Source organism: Balaenoptera physalus, assembly GCF_965194825.1.
Source record: "Balaenoptera physalus genome assembly, chromosome: 11".
Lineage (NCBI taxonomy): Eukaryota > Metazoa > Chordata > Mammalia > Artiodactyla > Balaenopteridae > Balaenoptera > Balaenoptera physalus.
Window position 1 is genome coordinate 95,843,659 of NC_138896.1, and position 23,397 is coordinate 95,867,055.

Here is a 23,397-nt window from a genome sequence, read left to right on the forward strand (position 1 = left end):
CTTGTACAGGTATACCCAGTTCATTGCTTCTTACTGTTGTGCAATTCTCTAAGGTGAGCATAAGTTGAATTTTACTTAATCACTTTCTCTGTAATGGATACCCATTTTGCTTCTAACTTTGCACCATCACTAACATCACTGCAATAAATTCCTGCCAACATCTTCTTATAAACTTGTGTAAGCACGTATCTGACTTATATACCCAGGACCGGAATTATTTGGAATGTGGTATTCATATACTGACTTTGACTAGGGACTCATGAGTGGCTCTCCAGAATGACTCCATCAGTCTATAGTAGGAATCTATGAGACCGTCTACCAAACTCAGCAATAGCCCGTGGTTTCAAACAGGTCACATTGCAGAAATGGAAATTAATTTTTCTACTTTAGGAGAAAGGGGTTTAACAAAGGTAATTTCCGTGCTTTCAAAAAATTATTGAATGGGATACAGAAGCAAGTCTAGGCTGGGTTGCTAGGAATGACACCAGAATGATATTCAAATACCTTTAAAAGGGTAGCTACAACCTCTGAGGCCACCCTGAACTATGGAGATTAAGAAGCTGTTGTACCTGCTATCTGTGTATCAGGAAACTACAACTAGAAAGAAGGTCCCACCATTACTACAGATGCAAATACTTCTTGGCATCCCTAAAGGATGTTCAGAATGCCAGAGAATGGGACATAGCTGCAGAAACTACTCACAGCTCTTGACTCATTCCTGCTAGCAGAAAGCAGATAAAAGGGCAAGGAGAGGTCCTTTGTCATATTTTCATCTTCCAAATGCATGAGTGTTTACCTTACTGGTAGAACTTAACTTGTTTCCAGAACCTTAGCTGCAAAGGAGTGTGGGAAATGTGATTTTAGCTTTCTGGCTTCTGTAATACAGAAAAGTACATTAAAAGGGGGGTGGAAAGGATTTTGAAAGGATCAATCCACAGCATTAGTCATGCCATCTTTCCACATTTGACCTTCTAATGTGTGTAAAATTAGTTTTAGCTTTTTCTCTATGCATTTTAGAACCTAGAGTTTCCACTTCTATAAAATACCTATTCATATTATTTTTTGTTTTTCTAGTTGGAATCTTGAATCTTTTGTTGCTTTCATTATATATTCTAGACATAACACACTTTGCCATTTTGTACGGTGCAAGCATTCTTCTCAAACTGTATGCCTGTTTACTTGTTCATGTACCTATATTTCAAGCAAGATTTCCTTGCAGAGAGTTGGGGCTATGTGACTAAATATGGGAAATGGAATGAGAGTAAAGTTATTATGAGTGACTTACAGATTATCTCCAACATATATACCACCTGCCCTGGATTGACCATAACCATTCCTTCCTTCCTGCTGACTGCAAATAACAATAACTGGAATGACTTCAGAAGCCATGGATCAAGCATGGAAGACCTATGACACAACCTTGAACTGATCAGAATCTCCCATAAGACAAAAATGAACTTCCCATTTATTTACATCACTGAAATTTGGGGTTTCTTCACGACTTCAATTAAACCTTTATCCCAACTAATAACATTCTTGAAGTTTGGTGATAAACCCTCATTCATCAGAATGTACTGTAAGTTGTGTAGATGTACTGTTGGATTGGTTTGGCTAATACTTTATTACTGGTATTTGCATTTATATTAATAAGCAAAATGTGGCTAAAATTTTATTTTCTTATATAATCAGTAGTATTTTCTTCTATAATCTGATATAGATCATGATTTTTGAATAAAATTATATGACATAAAATAATCTAAACAGCTTTTACTTTTTTTAATTTCTCAGAAAAAGAATGCAAAATGTATGTGATCTGGATTGAAGTGTGTCCCCCCGAAAGATATGTTGAAGTCCGAACCCCAGTAACTGTGAATATAATCTTATTTGGAAATAGAGTCTTTGTGGATGTAATCAAAGTTTGGAAAATTTTCAGTCTATCCATATTTCAAAGAATTACACAATGTGTTGTGGAGAGAAAACACCAAGAGTGTGCCTGGATAAACGTTTGTTAGAGAGATTAGGTATATGACTCAGGGATGCAGTCAACTATCTCAGCAGAAATGCTGCTTGGACAGAGATGGGAATACCTGAAGAAAGGTACTGGATTTGTGGGATGCTATAGGTAGGACGTGGGTGGCTAGAGCTACTCGGCAACAAACACGTGTTATCTTTAAAGAAAAGAGAAGAAAGACTCAAACAGTGGCTCAGAGGCCAGGGGGATTTTCAAGGACTGAGAGATTGGGGTTGCCACTGCTGTGGGGGGAGAGGGCAGGGACGCTGCTGAGGAGGGCTCAGAGAGTGGGACTGCCCTGAGGGGCCCAACGGACAGAGCCACGAGGAGTATTTTCAGGCCTTGAAATCTAATGGAATTTGCCACGCTGGGTTTCAGACTTGACTGGTACCTGTGATTTTTGTCCCCCTTCAAATGTCTTTCTTTTGGAATGGGAATGTTTGTCCTATGCTTAGCTCACCATTGAATTTTGGAAAAAGATAATTTTTTCCCCCTGTTTTAGACATCCATGGATGGAGAGGAATTTGGCCCTCACATGAACCATCTCCAGCATAAATGTAAAATATAAAACTATAAAATTCCTAGAAGATAACATAGGAAAAAATGTAAATGACTTTGAGTTTGATGATGACTTTTTAGATGCCACGATAAAAGTACACTCTGTGAAAGAAATAACTGATAAACTGGACCTGAATAAAATTTAAAATTTTCTGCTCTGCGAAAGACATTGTCAAGAGAATGAAAAGACAAGTCACAGACTGGGAAAAAAATATTTGCAAAACACATATCTGATAAAGGATTGTTATCCAAAATATAAAAAGAACTCTTAAAACTCACAAATAAGAAAACAAACAACCTGATTTAAAAAATGTGCCAAACACGTTAACAATTACCTCACCAAATGAGATATACAGGTGACAAATCAGCGTATAAAAACGTTGCTCCACATCATATATCACCAAAGAAATGCAAGTTAAAACACCACTGAGATATCACTACACACCTATTAGAATGGCCAAAATTCGAAACACTGACAACACCAAATACTGGCAAGGATATGGAGTAATTCTTGCTAGTGGGAATGCAAAATGGTACAGCAACTATGGGAGACAATTTGGCAGCTTCTTATAAAACTAAGCACACTCTTACTATACAGTCCAGCAGTCAGGCTTCTTGGTATTTATCCAATGGAGTTAAAAACTTACTTCCTACACACGGAAGTTCATAGCAGCTCTATTCACAACTGTCAAAACTTGGAATCAACTCTGACATCCCTCTGTAGGTGAATGGGTAAACTAGGTACATTTAGACAATGGAATATTATTCAGGGCTAAAAAAAAAAATGAGAGCTATTAAGCCACAAAAAGACATAGAAGAAACTTAAATGCATATGGCTAGATGGAAGAAACAAATATGAAAAGACTACATAATGTATGATTTCAACTATACGACATTCTGGAAAAGGCAAAAATATGGAGACCATAAAATAATCAGTGGTTGCTGGGGGTTAGAGAAGAGGGAGTGATGAATAAATAGACACAGAGTATTAAAAACTCAGTAAGACTGCTCTGTGTGATACTGTAACAGTGGATACATGTCATTCTGCATTGGTCTAAACCCACAGAATGCACAACACCAAAAGTGAACCCTAATGTAAACTATGGACTTTGGCTGATAATGATGTGTCAGTGCAGATTCATCAATCATAATAATGCACCTCTCTGGTGGCGGATGTTGATAGTGGGGAAAGCTATGTGGGCAGGGGGTGTGTGAGAATCTCTGTACCCTCCACTCAATTTTGCCATGAATCTAATATAACTCTAAAAGATAAAGTCTATTTTTTTAAAAGAAGTTCACCAAAAGCTAAGAGAGAAAGCATAACCTTGCCAACATCTTGATTTGGGAGTTCCAGCTCTAAAACTCTGAAAACAACTTTCTGTTGTTTTGAGCCACATATTATGTGCTAGTTCATTACAGTAGCCCTAGGAAATTAATAAGCATAGAATAAGTTATCCTGGATAGTTTGGTAATTGTCATCTGAATCCATCTAGGATTAATTTCTTTAAAAAATTAGGGTGGGTAAGGGCTGCTGGAATGGAAACATGTCTTTAACTACCAATTCAATTTACTTCATGTTAATAAGTGTTCAAATTTCCTACTTCTTGCATATTTTAATGAATTTGTCATGTCATCTCTTTTCATTACGTATTTATTAACATCATATAACTAGCATGAAAATGATCTCTTCTTGTTTAACAACCCTTCCTTTAGTTTATCTCTCCTTTTAAATTTTCTTATAAGCAGCAAGGATAAATCAAGGGACTCTTTAAATACTTTGCTCAGAAAAGTTTTCAGCAAGATCACCCAGCTCTTTAGGCACATTTTCTACCTTGTACATTACTGCAGGCAACAGTATTTCTAAACTCCAGTTTTCTATCAGATCTTCTTCACTTTCCTTTAAATCCTTGTGTTCAAGGCACTTTAAGTTTTCATTAGCACACTCCTCAAAATCTTTACATCTTTTCTTGCTTCTTCCCACCCCTCCGTTCCAAAGTCATTCTCATATTTTAGAATTTTTGTTATTGCAGCATTCCATTTCTAAGGTGCTAAAATCTGAATTTAGTTATCTATAACTGCATTAAAAAAAATCCTAAATTTAGTAGCTTAAAACAACAAACACGTATTATTTTGCATAGTTCCTGAGACCAGATACCTCACTTCCTTGCCATATGGCCTTCTCTATAGGCTGCTCGAGTATCCTCACAAAGGGCAGCTGGCTTCCCTCAGGAAGAGCTATGCAAGAGAGGCAACCCAAGCTAATCTTACAAGTGACATACCATCATCTCTGCTGTATTCTATGGTCACACAGACCAACCACGGTACAGTGTGGGAGAAGGCTGCATAAGGGTCTGAATAGCAGGAAGCTGGGATCATGGGAGGCAGGGGCGGGGGGTGGATCTTTAAGGTTAGCTATTACGGTTATTAAGGTATAATTTCCATCAACACCCTGAAGACTGGGCTTTGTCAAGAGTAACAAATTAAAGTCTGCTTGATCTTCATCTAACAGTGATCAACTGAAATGGCTATATTAAGATTTATTATATCATAGGGATTTCTATGATTTGACTATGTAGGTAATAGGTGCTTGTAATCAAAAAGTAACAGACACATGATTTAAAAATGTGTATGAGTATGAGGTTTCACTTATAATATATGCCCACTATCCTGACCCTTGAGGACAATGTCATAATGAAGCTCATTTTTATAAGTGACATCTTCTTAATCTTAGTTTCAAATGAAGCATAAATGGGACTGAAGTGCTCATTTGGACTAATGGTGCAGTCAGGTTATTTCAATTAGAGTCACCCAGCTACTAGTGAGCTGACTGTACCATTGGAACAGTTACTTTAAACTACTGACCAAGTCTTGCCAGACTCAGCAGGCAACATCTAATGTGATTACCTCCTAATGTGTTTCAGCAGTTAGGAAATCTATAAAACAGTTTTAACAGGGCTTAGAAATACCACTTCTATAAAATGGACTGGCATAAAGTTAATTCTTTAATGCATTTCATTAAGAGAAAAGTGTTTACTTTCCTCTATGCAAAAATCCACTCGTTAATCTAGGAAATATCACCTGAGAATGCTATTGAAGTCAATAATATCAAATAAAATAATGACAGGTACTGACAAGGACTCAACAAATTCTACTCCAAAATATATTTCCCTATTAGAGTTGCTGTAAACTATGCTTGGATTTAGCCATCTTGGCAGAAGATTTAAAAAGAAAAGACACATGCACAGCTATGCAATTAGAGGAGAATCACACCAGCAATTAGTTGTAGAGTAGGTGTTACTTCTGTGTTGGTATCTATTTTCAGTTATTTATGCTTTGGCTTTTTTTCTTTGTTTCTTTCTTTCTGAGTGTTTGCAGGCAAACATCGGCAGACTGAGCTCATCTTTGATAGGATCCCAGAATGCTGGTATTAGGAGGAAGTTTAACCTAACCCTGCTAATTTCCATTTAAAACTTATCTTCTTGTGAAGCAACTGATTTTTACATGTGGAATTTGATGTCTAGCCTAAACTCAAATAATTTTAGTGGTAGAACTCACTGTCTTCTGAGGGAGCCTGTCCTAAAACAAGTCAGTTTGTTCAGTTAGAAAGTTCTTCCTCATATTGAGATTGAGTTTATCCATTTGAAGTTTCTACATGGTGACAAACTCCACCCTTGTTAATATTTAGCACGAGTCTCATTCCTTTTCCACAGGACAATCCTCTACAGAGGTATGATAGACCCTTTTGCATTTTTGTTGGTTGCTATCTTCATGAAGCTGAAGGATACCATCCTATTTTGACTTGCTTATCATCAAGGTATCATTGACTTTCCTGGGATGGGCTGGTGCTCGTGTTTTCATTCTGCATGCCCTTACAACATCCAGAAGGTGCCTGATTGCTATGTATTTCCGGATCATGAGAGATTTGGTCCTGCTGCCCACTGACATGGAAGGGGTGACTTTAGTCAAAAGATATCAGCAGTCTTCCCCAATAGTACACTTCTTGACCCACAGTGACACATGGGGTAGCTGAATAAAATCACCTTGACAGGCTGCATGCCAAGGTAAAACTAGTGAGGACAGGCATTGATCTTCAGGCTCATAAAATTTAAAATCAAGAGGAGTGCCAAATGAAATGTGAAGAATGTAGCTTCTTAAGGAACTGACACACCTAGAGTGATGTCAAATCAAGAGATAGGAAATTAAGAGGGGGATTCTGACAGTCAAGGAAGTAGTATATTATGTACACATATACTGAACACTCAAAGCATTTACTCAATGCTACAGTTATGAGTATCCAAGTAGTACTCTTCTGGAATGTTAGGGACATTTCCTAAATACCAGGATGAGAACTTGGAAGGGGTGGGTGGGTAGCAGTATGTATTTAATTATTCAAAATTCAATTAACAGGCATTTATTGATGCCTTGCACTGGGGTAGGTGATGTCTTGGGTACAGAGTATACAATTTTAGGCAGTGGCATACTCACAAGCTTACACTATTAGAACAGTACAATGCTCATAAATAAGCCCAATATGCTGATTTTAAAGTTCTAGGAGAGCTTTATATCTGGACTACTGATTTGAAAATACATTTTACAATGACAATTATAAAAGTTTTATGGGATTGCTTTTATTGTGTACAATTTTTATAGCTTTAAAAATACCAGTAAGAAGTTACATTTACCAGCTTTTCTAGGGTTTGAATTTAATGACGAGGCCCTAATTTATATTTTATTTGCTCTGATCTGTCCTCTTCCAGGTTCTTTGCTCTGTCTGAAATTTAGGTGTCAGTGGGAGGAAAATGGATGAGAATGCCATAGAAATGCTGAACTTTTCACATAATCCAGCTCAGTATAGTTGAGCTAATGCTGTCAGTGAGCTTTGTAAACACAAACTGCTGTGTGCTAGATTTCTCAGGGACTAAGCAGTGAGGTGAGTCTCTTAGGTTTATACTGTAGAGTTGAAAGCAAATCACTGAGAGGAAGTCCAAGTACTAACCATCAGTAGGAGATGATATATTTTTAAAAGGAAAACAGCAATTTGTCTATGAAGAAATGTCTTTTTATTAACAGAGTTACTAGATATTGCAAGTGATGGCTAGCTGATCTCTTAGAGTTCTTTTCTAAAAAATATATTTTAACCGACTCCCATGTCCAGAGAGATGGAGTAGACACATTTACACGTTTCTTCCTGCTAAGTGAAGCTAAAAACCCTGGACATTTATACAAAAGAAACAAAAGAAGACTCTGAAGGTGGAGGAAAGAAGACAGGCAGGTTAAAGATCCTGAGACCCAAGGACAACATGGTGGTGAATTCCTTGGGTTTTCTTTTTGACTCATAGCACAGACTTAAAGGTAAAGGAGCCAGCAACTCAGGAAGGTCAATGTATATAGACAAAGGTGGCTCAAGAAAAGCCTGCTCTCTCTGGCCCAAGGAGGAGAAATGAGATAGCCTCAGAAGAAAGACAATTTTCAGACAATAATGCATTACTCTAGTCAAGCACCACTGAAAAGATTATAGTCCCACCCCCATTAGCAAAAGCCAAGTGCAGAGCCTAGACCGTGCTTACCAGGCTGCACGGAGGTGTTCAAAATCCCACCAGGTGGTGTCAGAAAAAGCAGAGTAGGGAACTGGATCTCTCATCCACGTCAGGCAGTGATAAGCTCCCAACTCCCAGGGCAGTGTCGGTGGAGACCACATATGCAGCCTGGACTTCACCCTAACCCTGTGGTTTAAAAAAAAAAAAAACTGGGTAAGAGCTGGAAGGGCCTCCTCCTCAGACACTCATTTCCTTCTACTCCACTCTGACTATAAAGCTCTCCTGTTTAAATTTTTTAACATTAATTAGTTATTGAATGAGCCAGCATTTAAACCAACAAGCAATTTGAAATTTTAAAAAGTTATATTCTCTTGACGAAATCAATAGATCTGTACACTCTAAGCCCAAATTCACCTGGAGCTTAGCATTTGACACTTTAGATGGTCATGCATTTTCTAGTTAAACACAATCCCCAACACTTCCTATGACCCCCCAATTACCATTTGACATTGAGCTTGTACAGGTGTTTTTCTTACATATGGTGAAACAATATTTCTCTTACGCATATTTCAATCAAGAGTAGAAAAACTAAGCAATAAAAGATAGCAATGTTATTTTTCTTATACCTGTCCTACTTCCCTCTTTTATGTAATCTTTTTGGCTCCCATAGGTATATAAGTTTCTAAGTCCTACAATACTGCCTCAGATCTGTGACAATACTGTTCCCAATCTTGGCTATACTTATGAATCCTCTGGAGAAATTTTTTAAAATCCCAGTGTCCAGGGTGCACTCCAGACCAATAGATGTGGGTGGAACCCAGGTGTCAGTTTTTAGACCTTCCCGGGGGTTTCCAAAGTACAGCCAGGTTGAGAACTGCTGCTTTAGACATTCTCTAAGATTTCTCCTGTTTCCTGAATGCTAAGACTTCTGTAATTCTGAAGAAGACTGTCTTAAAGATTGGAGGGGTTCAATATATTTTGTGTAGGCTGTAATTGGGGACCTAGGATTGATGCAGGGACATTGATTGTGAACTGCTTGCTGAGTTGAACAGATCATACCAACCCTTTAGATGAGCAGCCCAATCTAGCAACAACTTCCACACCTAGAAGAAAAGTATCATAGACTAATCTTAGTTCTGGGGCCAACATTCTATGTGAACATTTTCTCATCCTACGGTTCCTTTTCTTTTTTCACGTATGACTCAACACCCCCTACGTACAATGCTTTGCTTAAGTCATACAGTTGTGGTAAAGACTGTGAGGAAATTAAAATAAAAGTACATAAACAAATATAAAACAACGTATTCCAAACCTATTGAGTTCCTACTTAAATTCAGAAAGGTGATCAGGAATTTGAAATTCTTATTGCAACGCTCAGGTGAGAAACTTTTGCCCCTGGTCACCCTACAAGGTCCAGATAACAGGACTCTGGTGAATCACAAGTTTGATAACTCCAAATTTTATGGGTTCAATAAGCAGCTATGAAAAGACTTGCAATGACCAGGAGCCAGTGGCAGAGCTCAGAGCCCTACACTTCTATTATTTGTTTTCAGACTTGTTCATTCTCTGGAAAAGGTCAAAATATTCCATACAAAACCGTGTTCAGTTCTCAAGTGTGAAACTTCCATGACTGGAAACACATCAAGGCTTTTTGACAGCAGATAACTTTTTACCTCCTCTCTGAGGGGCTCCCATTCAGAACAAAAATGTAATACAGCTCAGAGTGCTATCAAAGCTGCTGTAAAATGCACTTGGGCATTCTGAAGATTCATGCTTAATATCTTCCCATAATTTGTGAGAATGTGTGCAGAGTCCTTATAGAGTGCTAATAATACTGTGTTATGCCACTGGCCAGCACCACAGGTCCGACTTACACAGGGATAAAGCTATGATGTTGAAGGGAAAGATGAAGACTAGAATTGCAAGTTAAAAAGCAAGGTTTTATAGAGACCACTGATGAACTGGGGATAGACTAACTGACAAACGTTAAAAATAGTGAAGATATTTAGGTTTATCTTAGAATGAAACTCTAGCAGCACTGTGAAGGCAAGCTTATAAGAAAATGAATCATTGTGGGAGCTGTTTTTTGACTTTCTGCAGAATAAGATACTGAGATAAGTTTAAAGATATTCTGAAAAGCGGGGTACCTACCAAAATAGGCAACCTGAATTAGGGCATCACCCATCTTCTGAGTGTGTGTGTGTATGTTTTTCTTCCTAAAAATATTATGTTTATATCAGAAACCACTTCAGCTGAAACAAATTTCTTGTAACAACAGGACTTCTGTTTTATAACTTTACATCAGAGAATGAAGTCAGACCCAAATACTTGCTTTTGTTTGTGGCATTGCCCCTAATTTATTTAAAATCGATTATGCTGCTTGGGCTTGGAGTTCAAAAAAGTCATCAGTGAATCCATATGTAATATTTAGATTACAGATTGATATATTGATAATGCGAATCAGCCCTGAATTAAAATTAATCTCAGGTGTATAGCAAATATGTTGTTTTCAGACACTCGTGAAACTGCTTCTTTCATAGAAGTAATATTGAGAATGGCATGGTTACATGATGAATAAAATGCAGAATAAGTACAGAGTAAATCGTCATCTATTTCATGAAGAAAACCAGTGTTGGTGATAAGTAAATCAAGATATTTGAGTTTAACTTCAGAAGAGAAAATAAAATGTTACAAGTTTCTCAGTAATTCCTGTAGATGCCAAGCAGGAACTGAGAGAAAATAATAATTATACAAAGCAGTGTCTTATTGGATAAATGTTTCTTTGTTGAACTATTATACCTGAGTGAGAAGCTATGACATGTGTTTTGTCTGTATTCATTATTGTCTATTTTGAGATGGCATCGTGCCAACAGATTGTAAGCAAAACCTGATGATTATTCTCTAAGGTGCATCCATTATATTATTAAATCACCTTTCCTACTACATTATATGAATAACTATAGAAACTTCAAGGTTTTAAAAATGATTTATATAATCTAGTCATTCATGTATAATTAATTCTACTAATTTGCATGAGTGTTTCAGGTCATTTTGGAATAATTAGCCATTGTTGAGGGTTTTTTCCCCATCAATTAAACTAATTGCTTTTCACATAGGTGTAGATTGAATATTGATTCCCATTTTTTTCAACGAGCTTGCATAAGCAAATTATGACTAATTGCCAGCTTACCACATCATTACACAGTTGTCATCAATTATACAAAAATATACTCTACTAGACTAATGATTTCTTTGTGGCATTTTGAAGGGCTTTTTAACTGTGATGCTTGAAACAATGCTATAATTTGAAAAAAATATCAAACACCATGTTTAAACCACTAACACGATAAAGCACATTATTGGTTAACAAATATGCCAGCTCCTGCCTAGACAGTCATTTATCTTTGAATGTAAAGAATTCCTTGAAACAAGTTGATTAATCATCATTATCATTAAATGTAGTGAACACACACATGCAAATACTGGATTACACTGGTTCTAAGTTTTTTCAGCTCAATTCCTCCTGTTTCATAATTTATTTCTTTTCTACCTAATGAAACATCTCTGAGAGGATCTGAAGAGGTGGGGGATTTCAAGAATCACTGATAGAGAGCAGGAAGACATTTTAAAAAGTCAGGAGACAAAAGAAACTCTATTCATCATGCATTCTATGGGGTGCATTGCTGTCTTTTGATGGTTTTACTGGGCATTTGCTTCATTATTTTCTAGGTTAGAAACACTATTTCTTTTTGGGAAACACTATTATGTAAGTTATTTGGGGAAAACTTTAAATATCTAAAATCTTTCACCATGCTGGCATTGCCAAACTATTGACTCATGATAATTTTATAATACCTGAAATAAATTTTGTTTACTCTAAAGTGAAATGATGAAAATAACATTTAAGTTTAAACATCGTTTGACACTCTGAGATTTGTAGTTTATTTTATATTTTTTTTATTTTTTAACATCTTTATTAGAGTATAATTGCTTTACAATGGTGTGTTAGTTTCTGCTTTATAACAAAGTGAATCAGTTATACATATACATATGTCCCCATATCTCTTCCCTCTTGCATCTCCCTTCCTCCCACCCTCCATATCCCACCCTTCTAGGTGGTCACAAAGCACCGAGCTGATCTCCCTGTGCTATTCGGCGGCTTCCCACTAGCTATCTATTTTACGTTTGGTAGTGTGTATATGTCCATGTCACTCTCTCACTTTGTCCCAGCTTACCCTTCCCCCTCCCCGTATCTTCAAGTCCATTCTCTAGTAGGTCTGCATCTTTATTCCCGTCTTGCCCCTAGATTCTTCTGACCTTTTTTTTTTTTTTAGATCCCATATACATGTGTTAGCATACGGTATTTGCTTTTCTCTTTCTGACTTACCTCACTCTGTATGACAGTCTCTAGGTCCATCCACCTCACTACAAATAACTCAGTTTTGTTCCTTTATATGGCTGAGTAATATCCCATTGTATATATGTGCCACATCTTCTTTACCCATTCATCTGTTGATGGACACTTAGCTTGCTTCCATGTCCTGGCTATAGTAAATAGAGATGCAATGAATATTTTGGTACATGACTCTTTTTCAATTATGCTTTTCTCAGGGTATACGACCAGTAATGGGATTGCTGGGTCATACAGTAGTTCTATTTTTAGTTTTTTAAGGAACCTCCACACTCTTCTCCCTAGTGGCTGTATCATACATTCCCACCAACAGTGCAAGAGGGTTCCCTTTTCTCCACACCCTCTCCAGCATTTATTGTTTGTAGATTCTTTGATGATGGCCATTCTGACCAGTGTGAGACGATATCTCATTGCAGTTTTGATTTGCATTTCTCTAATGATTAATGATGTTGAGCATTCTTTCATGTGTTTGTTGGCAATGTGTATATCTTCTTTGGAGAAATGTCTATTTAGGCCTTCTGCCCATTTTTGGATTGGGTTGTTTGTTTTTTTGATATTGAGCTGCGTGAGCTGCTTGTAAACTTTGGAGATTAATCCTTGGTCAGTTGCTTCATTTGCCAATATTTTCTCCCATTCTGAGGGTTTTCTTTTCGTCTTGTTTATGGTTTCCTTTGCTATGCAAAAGCTTTTAAGTTTCATTAGGTCCCATTTGTTTACTTTTGTTTTTATTTCCATTTCTCTAGGAGGTGGGTCAAAAAGGATTTTGCTGTGATTTATGTCATACAGTGTTCTGCATATGTTTTCGTCTAAGAGTTTTATAGTGTCTGGCCTTACATTTAGGTCTTTAATCCATTTAGAATTTATTTCTGTGTATGGTGTTAGGGAGTGTTCTAATTTCATTCTTTTACATGTAGCTGTCCAGTTTTCCCAGCACCACTTATTGAAGAGGCTGTCTTTTCTCCACTGTATATTCTTGCCTCCTTTATCAAAGATAAGGTGACCATATGTGCATGGTTTTATCTCTGGGCTTTCTATCCTGTTCCATTGATTTATATACCTGTTTTTGAGCCAGTACCATACTGTCTTGATTACTGTAGCATTGTACTATAGTCTGAAGTCAGGGAGCCTGATTCCTCCAGCTCCATTTTTCTTTCTCAAGATTGCTTTGGCTATTCAGAGTCTTTTATGTTTCCATACAAATTGTGGAACTTTTTGTTCTAGTTCTGTGAAAAATGCCATTGGTAGTTTGATAGGGATTGCATGGAATCTGTAGATTGCTTTGGGTAGTAGAGTCATTTTCACAATGTTGATTCTTCCAATCCAAGAACATGGTATATCTCTCCATCTATTTGTATCATCTTTAATTTCTTTCATCAGTGTCTTATAATTTTCTGCATACAGGTCTTTTGTCTCCTTAGGTAGGTTTATTCCTAGATATTTTGTTCTTTTTGTTACAGTGGTAAATGGTAGTGTTTTCTTAATTTCACTTTCAGATTTTTCATCATTAGTGTATAGGAATGCAAGAGATTTCTGTGTATTAATTTTGTATCCTGCTACTTTACCAAATTCATTGATTAGCTGTAGTAGTTTTCTGGCAGCATCTTTAGGATCTCTATGTATAGTATCATGTCATCTGCAAACAGTGACAGCTTTACTTCTTTTCTGATTTGGATTCCTTTTATTTCTTTTTCTTCTCTGACTGCTGTGGCTAAACCTTCCAAGACTATGTTGAGTAATAGTGGTGAGAGTGGAAAACCTTGTCTTGTTCCTGATCTTAGTGGAATTGGTTTCAGTTTTTCACCATTGAGGATGATGTGGGCTGTGGGTTTGTCATATATGGCCTTTATTATGTTGAGGAAAGTTCCCTCTATGCCTACTCTCTGGAGAGTTTTTATCATAAATGGGTGTTGAATTTTGTTGAAAGCTTTCTCTGCATCTATTGAGATGATCATATGGTTTTTTTCCTTCAATTTCTTAATATGGTGTATCACGTTGATTGATTTGCGTATATTGAAGAATCCTTGCATTCCTGGGATAAACCCCACTTGATCATAATGTATGACCCTTTTAATGTGCTGTTGGATTCTGTTTGCTAGTATTCTGTTGAGGATTTTTGCAATTATGTTCATCAGTGATATTGGCCTGTAGTTTCCTTTGTGACATCTTTGTCTGCTTTTGGTATCAGAGTGACGGTGGCCTTGTAGAATGAGTTTGGGAGTGTTCCTCCCTGTGCTATATTCTGGAAGAGTTTGAGAAGGATAGGTGTTAGCTCTTCTCTAAATGTTTGATAGAATTCACCTGTGAAGCCATCTGGTCCTGGGTTTTTGTTTGTTGGAAGATTTTTAATCACAGTTTCAATTTCAGTGCTTGTGATTGGTCTGTTCATATTTTCTATTTCTTCCTGGTTCAGTCTCAGAAGGCTGTGCATTTCTAAGAATTTGTACATTTCTTCCAGATTGTCCATTTTATTGGCATATAGTTGCTTGTAGTAGTCTCTCATGATCCTTTGTATTTCTGCAGTGTCAGTTGTTACTTCTCCTTTTACATTTCTAATTCTATTGATTTGAGTCTTCACCCTTTTTTTCTTGATAAGTCTGGCTAATGGTTTATCAATTTTGTTTATCTGCTCAAAGAACCAGCTTTTAGTTTTATTGATCTTTGCTATCGTTTCCTTCATTTCTTTTTCATTTATTTCTGATCTGATCTTTATGATTTCTTTCCTTCTGCTAACTTTGGGGTTTTTTTGTTCTTTGTTCTCTAATAGCTTTAGGTGTAAGGTTAGGTTGTTTATTTGAGATGTTTCTTGCTTCTTAAGGTAGGCTTGTATAGCTATAAACTTCCCTCATAGAATTGCCTTTGCTGGATCCCATAGGTTTTGGGTCGTTGTATTTTCATTGTCATTTGTTTCTAGGTATTTTTTGATTTCCTGTTTGATTTCTTCAGTGATCTCTTGGTTATTAAGTAGTGTGTTGTTTAGCCTCCATGTGTTTGTATTTCTTACAGATTTTTTCCTGGAATTGGTATCTAGTCCATAGCGTTGTTGTCGGGAAAGATACTTGATACGTTTTCAATTTTCTTAAATTTATGAAGGCTTGATATGTGACCCAAGATATGATCTATCCTGGAGAATGTTCCATGAGCAATTGAGAAGAATGTGTATTCTGTTGTTTTTGGATGGAATGTCCTATAAATATCAATTAAGTCCATCTTGTTTAATGTATGATTTAAAGCTTGTGTTTCCTTATTTATTTTCATTTTGGATGATCTGTCCATTAGTGAAAGTGGGGTGTTAAAGTCCCCTACTATGATTGTGTCACTGTCGATTTCCCCTTTTATGGCTGTTAGTATTTGCCTTATGTATTGAGGTGCTCCTATGTTGGGTCCATAAATATTTACAATTGTTATATCTTCTTCTTGGATTGATCCCTTGATCATTATGTATTGTCCTTCTTTGTCTCTTGTAATATTCTTTGTTTTAAAGTCTATTTTGTCTGATATGAGAATTGATACTCCAGCTTTCATTTCCCATTTGCATGGAATATCTTTTTCCATCCCCTCACTTTCAGTCTGTATGTGTCCCTAGGTCTGAAGTGGGTCGCTTGTAGAAAGCATATGTACAGGTCTTGTTTTTGTATCTATTCAGCCAGTCTATGTCTTTTGGTTGGAGCATTTAATCCATTTACATTTAAGGTAATTATTGATATGTATGTTCCTATTACCATTTTCTTAATTGTTTTGGGTTTGCTATTGTAGGTCTTTTCCTTCTCTTGTGTTTCCTACTTAGAGAAGTTCCATTAGCATTGTTGTAAAGCTGGTCTGGTGGTGTTGAATTCTCTTAGCTTTTGCTTGTCTGTAAAACTTTTAATTTCTCTCTCAAATCTGAATGAGATCCTTGCTGGGTAGAGTAATCTTGGTTGTAGGTTTTTCTCTTTCATCACTTTAAATATGTCCTGCCAATCCCTTCTGGCTTGCAGAGGTTCTGCTGAAAGATCAGCTGTTAACCTTATGGGGATTCCCTTTTGTGTTACTTGTTGTTTTTCCCTTGCTGCTTTTAATATTTTTTCTTTGTATTTAATTTTTGATAGTTTGATTAATATGTGTCTTGGCATGTTTCTCCTTGGATTTATCCTGTATGGGACTCTCTGTGCTTCCAGGACTTGATTAACTATTTCCTTTCCCATATTAAGGAACTTTTCAACTATAATCTCTTCAAATATTTTCTCAGTCCCTTTCTTTTTCCCTTCTTCTTCTGGGACGCCTGCAATTCGAATGTTGGTGCGTTTAATATTGTCCCAGAGGTCTCTGAGACTGTCCTCGGTTCTTTTCATTCTTTTTTCTTTATTCTGCTCTACAGTAGTTATTTCCACTATTTTATCTTCCAAGTCACTTATCTGTTCTTCTGCCTCAGTTATTCTGCTATTAATCCCTTCTACAGAATGTTTGATTTCAATTATTTTGTTGTTCATCTCTGTTTGTTTGCTCTTTAGTTCTTCTAGGTCCTTGTTAAACGTTTCTTCTATTTTCTCCATTCTATTTCCAAGATTTTGGATCATCTTTACTATCATTATTCTGAATTCTTTTTCAGGTAGACTGCCTATTTCCTCTTCATTTGTTAGGTCTGGTGGGTTTTTTACCTTGCTCCTTCATGTGCTGTGTGTTTGTCTGTCTTCTCATTTTGCTTAACTTACTGTGTTTGGGGTCTCCTTTTCGCAGGCTGCAGGTTTGTAGTTTCTGTTGTTTTTGGTGTCTGTCCCCAGTGGCTAAGGTTGGTTCAGTGGGTTGTGTAGGCTTCCTGGTGGAGGGGACTAGTGCCTGTGTTCTGGTGGATGAGGCTGGATCTTGTCTTTCTGGTGTCTTTGTGGCAGGTCCATGTCTGGTGGTGTGTTTTAGGGTGTCTGTGGCCTTATTATGATTTTAGGCAGCCTCTGTGCTAATGGATGGGGTTGTGTTCCTGTCTTGTGAGTTGTTTGGCATAGGGTGTCCAGCAGTGTAGCTTGCTGGTCATTGTGGAGCTGGGTCTTGGCGTTGAGATGGATATCTCTGGGAGATTTTTGCCATTTGATATTACGTGGAGCTGGGAGGTCTCATGTGGACCAGTGTCCTGAACTTGGCTCTCCCACCTCAGTGGCACAGCCCTGACGCCTGGCTAGAGCACCAGGAGCCTGTCCTCCACACGGCTCAGAATAAAAGGTAGAAAAAAAAGAAAGAACGAAGATAAAATAAAATAAAATAAAGTAAAATAAAATAAAGTTATTAAAATAAAAAATAATTATTAAGAAAAAAAATTTTTAAGTAATTAAAAAAAAAAACAGACAGGCAGAACCCTAGGACAAATGGTAAAAGCAAAGCTATACAGAGAAAATCACACACAGAAGCATACACATACACACTCACAAAAAGAGAAAAAGGGGAAAAATATATATATATCGTTGCTCCCAAAGTTCACCTCCTCAATTTGGGATGATTCATTGTCTATTCAGGTGTTTCACAGATGCAGGGTACATGAAGTTGATTGTGGAGACTTAATCTGCTGCTCCTGTGGCTGCTGGGAGAGATTTCCCTTTCTCTTCTTTGTTCGCACAGCTCCCAAGGTTCAGCTTTGGATTTGGACCCACCCCTGCGTGTAGGTCGCCTGAGGGCATCTGTTCTTTGCTCAGGCAGGATGGGGTTAAAGGAGCAGCTGCTTCGGGGGCTCTGGCTCACTCAGGCCAGGGGGAGGGAGGGGTACGGATGCGGGGCGAGCCTGTGGCGGCAGCGGACAGCGTGACGTTGCAGCAGCCTGAGGTGCACCGTGCGTTCTCCCAGGGAAGTTGTCCCTGGATCACGGGACCCTGGCAGTGGCGGGCTGCACAGGCTCCCGGGGCAGGGGCAGTGTGGAGAGTGACCTGTGCTCGCACACAGGCTTCTTGGTGGCGGCAGCAGCAGCCTTAGCGTCTCATGCCCGTCTCTGGGGTCCACGCTGATAGCCGCTGCTCGCGCCCGTCTCTGGAGCTCCTTTAAGCGGCGCTCTGAATCCCCTCTCCTCGCGCACCAGGAAACAAAGAGGCGAGAAAAAGTCTCCTGCCTCTTCGGCAGCTCCAGACCTTTTCCCGGACTCCCTCCCGGCTAGCTGTGGTGCACTAGCCCCCTTCAGGCTGTGTTCACGCCGCCAACCCCAGTCCTCTCCCTGCGATCCGACCTCTGAAGCCCGAGCCTCAGCTCCCAGCCCCCGCCCGCCCCAGCGGGTGAGCAGACAAGCCTCTCGGGCTGGTGAGTGCTGCTCGGCGCCGAGCCTCTGTACGGGAATCTCTCCGCTTTGCCCTCCACACCCCTGTGGCTGCGCTCTCCTCCGTGGCTCCGAAGCTCCCCCCTCTGCCAACCGCAGTCTCCACCCGTGAAGGGCCTTCCTAGTGTGTGGAAACCTTCCCTCCTTCACAGCTCCCTCCCACTGGTGCAGGTCCCGTCCCTATTCTTTTGTCTCTGTTATTTCTTTTTTCTTTTGCCCTACCCAGGTACGTGGGAATTTCTTGCCTTTTGGGAGGTCTGAGGTCTTCTGCCAGCGTTCAGGAGTTGTTCTGTAGGAGTTGTTCCACATGTAGATGTACTTCTGATGTATTTGTGAGGAGGAAGGTATCTCCGCGTCTTACTCTTCCGCCATCTTGAAGCTCCTCCTCTGTGGTTGATTTTAAATCATTGCTTCAGTGATGGCAACAATACAAATGTGATCTAAAGCTTAGCTGAATCCAAGATGGATTCAAATATTTTCAGTCTAAGTAAACAACTCTATTATGTTCAACATAATAATGTTCTTGCTTTCATTCCACAGGACAAAAATAATTGATAACCTCTGTTCACAAAGTGTATTTGTACTCGATGTTATTTCTTCCTTCCTAACAGTTACTGAATGCCATCTTGTATTGTTTATAATGACAACCCATCTGCATTTCTAAAGGTTGACTCAAGACCTTCCCACATTAACTTGAATTAAAATTGAAAACAGCACAGGTTATGCCTGAAAGTACCCAGCAAACATACACATTAACAGTAAATTTAAAACTCTACAGAATAGAAACCACACACTCTGCTTTAATTACTGCAGAAAGGTCAGTGTTTCAAACAAAATAGAGGTAAGAAACCATGCTTTTATGACAGGCTCATGCTATTGAAAAACAGAAAGCAAATGTAGGTCTGCCCTTCTTCTCCTACCTACTTACTTTTGATTGCATCTTGCAACAGATTTCAAAACAGATTTCAAAGGGCAGCATCTGTTGTTTGAACTATCCATAAAAAGTTCATAAAGAGCTAAGTTTACAGATTGCTAAGGGTTTAAGAAAAGCACGGGGAGATGCTAAAGAGAATAGAAGAGAATCTGGAAGAAAGGTAGTGAACTCATTCTCTACTTGCATAACTAACTTTGTCAATAGGAAGAAACTAGAGTAACATATATATTCATGGCTCCAACACATGTTCTCTTTTAATATCCTGAGGAGGGTTTCATTCAAGGCTTCCAGGAAGGGGACGAGAGAGTAAACAGCCAATTTAGAATTCTTTTCATATTAACCATAGAGATGTATCTTTTGTTAAGCAATTAGAGTCAAATCTTTAACACAGGGTTGGCCTGGTAGAGTATTTTGAAAAAGTTTCTGAATGTTAGCCTATAGCCTTGGTATTTAACAACTTTTATTTTTATCAACATAGAATTCTATCAAATGCCTAAAGCAAGTAACTGTGGATTTTAAGCTTTAAAGATTACACTTCTATTTCAAAATGGGCAAACAACTGGGCGCTCTGAACATTTGTTCATGAATGACGAGGTGTATATGAAATCGTAAACTTTTAGAGCCCAGGATGTGCTATCATATCTGGCCCTGTATATTTGGTGACAAGTGATATTTTAAAAGTTATATATTTTATTGTTATGTTAAAAAGGTAAGTTTAAATATGAAAACAACCTTCAGGATGTTTTTCTTCCTGTTTGTATCATACACTAGAAAGAAATATCAGATTAAAAAGAAATCTTTGAATACTGAGCAAAATGTTATTTTGTTTAGGAACTATGAAAAGTAGAATTGCTGAGCTAAATCATGAGAGAAAATATATCATGTTTGTAACAAACTACCTGCAATGTCTAATAAGTCTTTTTGTCAGCCAAAATTTAAATTATATATATATGTACACATACATACATATATATATGCATATACACATTTTCTTTTCAAAGTACAAGTGAATTAATTAATGCTAACCAACATCATAAATTCTCATAAATAAACCTAACTTTAAATTACAGGGACGTTTCTTAGAAACTGAATGTCAGATGTTAAAGAACCCCACTCATCTATAAAGTGTATTAGTCTAAGAATATCTGATAATCTAGGCTAGAAAAGCATGGAGTGAGAACGAATAGTGTAGGGAGAAAAGACAGCAAGACAGGATAGCCAGATCTTTGTAAAAAGCACGTCATTGCTTTAACTGGAAAATTTCTCTACTGTATAGTAAAAAAGAAAACAGTAAGAGTAAATAGTTTCAAAGCTAAAAAAAAAATCTGCTGCATCATGTCAGCATGTTCTCATAACAAGAACTAAATAAAGTCATTATAGCACTTACCATATTTCATTTTAATTTCTATGTCTTTCTCTTTCATTAAATTCTCCTTCAAGACACAGCCATATATCTCCAAAATCTAACACAGTGCCCAACATATAAGTAAAAATCAAATAGAATTTTTTTTTGTTTTTATCCTTTAAGTTTAACCATCATATATAGGATTCCTGTTTGCATAATTATACAATTAAAATATCTAACTGCTGTGAAATGCTTTCTATATGCCAAAAATGTTTTAAAGCATTTCTGTATTAACTCATTCATTAATCTCAACGGCTCTGTAAGACAGGACTTTATTTATCTGTATTATATAGAGTGGAAGCAAAGGCATGGACCAGGAAGGTAGTTTGCCCAAAATGAATGAGTGGAACCATCAACATTTGAATCCAGACACTCTGAGTCAAGAGTCAAAGCCCATAACCATCACAATGTACCATCTCTGTTATCAAAATCAAGCAATGCTTCAAGCCAAGGTAATTTGCCATAGATGCAGTAATAATATACTACATTAACAGTCATGGTTATAATATACATATTATCATTTAATTAGAAATTGGCAAAAGTTGGTGGCTGAGAGTGGATGCGGGTACAAACTTAACGTGGCGAGTAAGCAATGAGAGCAACCTGTCTTGAGATTATAAACCACTGAGTCATGGGTGGCCAGAGACATCAGGATATTGCTAAGAATATGAAGAAAGGAAAAAGGAGCCCAAATGGAAGGTATGAAAGATGTCGCAGAGGTCAAATTTACCTGACTTGATCATTTAGCCCTGGCCTGGCCCTGCCATGTTCAGTATACACTAATCATAGGTTTCACCTCACATACCAACTCTGGGTAATTGGGAATGGCTGCCTAGAATGTGGTATTAAGATGGAGTGTAAAGTCTTGTCTGGTCTCTGTTGAAGTGTATTCTGCTCTCCCTTCTCAAGGTCTGTGATGAGCTTGGATGTAGATTATAATGCTCTACACTTCCCCTCCTATATGTGTTATCCTTGCACTATATTAACATTTTCATGGCTTGATGCTTGACTCTTAATCTCCTAGAATCACTGATCAGTCCTGTAACAGAAAAGAAATGGGTTGACTCTGAGATATTTGATATTCGACCCAGAAATATATATAAATTTAAAGACATGGACTTTAAATTTAAAGGTGTTGTCTACACATACACTAGTGTAGACTGTAGGAAAGTCAGATAATGGTCGTGTTCAGAGAAATCACCCTCAAATGTTGGTACCTGAGTTATTACTGACAAACATGGCATCATAAAGCCAGTAGGTACACCCTACATGGGGGTTCACGCAGCTTTGTATCCAACCCCAGGTATTTTTCAATTCACCTCAGTAGTTTCACACTGAGAATTTCAGGTATGTTACGAGTTGAAGAGTTTCCCTCCAAAAAGATATGTTGAAATCCTAATTCCCAGTACCTCATCATGTAACCTCCTTTGGAAAGAGGCTTGTGGAAGATGTAATTCGTTAGGATGAGATAGTAGTGTAGGACAGACCTCTAATCCAGTATGACTATTATCCTTATAAAAAGAAGAAATCTGGACATGAAGAAAGAAATGCAGAGGGAAAATGGTGGGAAGACACATAGGAAGAAGATGGCCATGTGACTGGAACAAGGCATTTAGGAGCCAACAAACACCAAAGACTGCTGGCACAACCAGAAGCAGAAAAGGTAAAGAAGGGTGCTCCCCAGGGCCATGAGAGGGAGTATGGCCCTGAAGACACTTTGATCTTAGACTTCTAGCGTCAGAATTGTGAGTCAATAAATATCTCTTATTACAAGCCACTTATTTTTTGCTTCAATTGAACATTTTATAAATGAGAACATGAATATGTACTCTTATTTTGTACAACGGCATTTTCATTTTCATTGTTGTATAGTATTCCATTGTATACATCGCCATGCTTTATTTATCTATTCAACCACTGATGGACCTTTGGACTTTTTCAGTTTGGGACTATCAGACATCATGCTACTACGAATGTTTCTGGCCTTCTCTTTTGATGCAAATCACATTTGTATTAATTAGATATTGAAAGAGTGGAATTAACGGGTAACAGAGGAAACATATGTCCTACTTTAGTAGACAAAGGCAAATAATTCTAAATCATGAGATAAATTCACACTGTCTCCGGTCTGAGGCTGCTGCCGTTTGTTCTAAAACTCGATGTTGTCAGTCTTTTTAATTTGTTAACTGAATTCCCACCATTGTGGTGGAAGCATAGCCGTATCTCACTATACTTTCTAAGATCTCTGTAACTTGGATTCTATAATAAATACACAA

The 23,397-nt window shown here is 37.8% G+C and overlaps 1 long non-coding RNA gene across 2 annotated transcripts in view; it reads right to left on the reverse strand.

The window, feature by feature from the left end:
* The window catches only part of LOC309637555, a 172,372-nt gene that overhangs the window by 90,382 nt on the left and 58,593 nt on the right, over nt 1-23,397 (reverse strand). For both annotated transcript variants that reach the window (XR_014250648.1, XR_014250649.1), the window contains one exon: nt 8,137-8,292. This is a non-coding gene — a long non-coding RNA (uncharacterized lncRNA). The remainder of the gene's footprint in view (nt 1-8,136; nt 8,293-23,397) is intronic.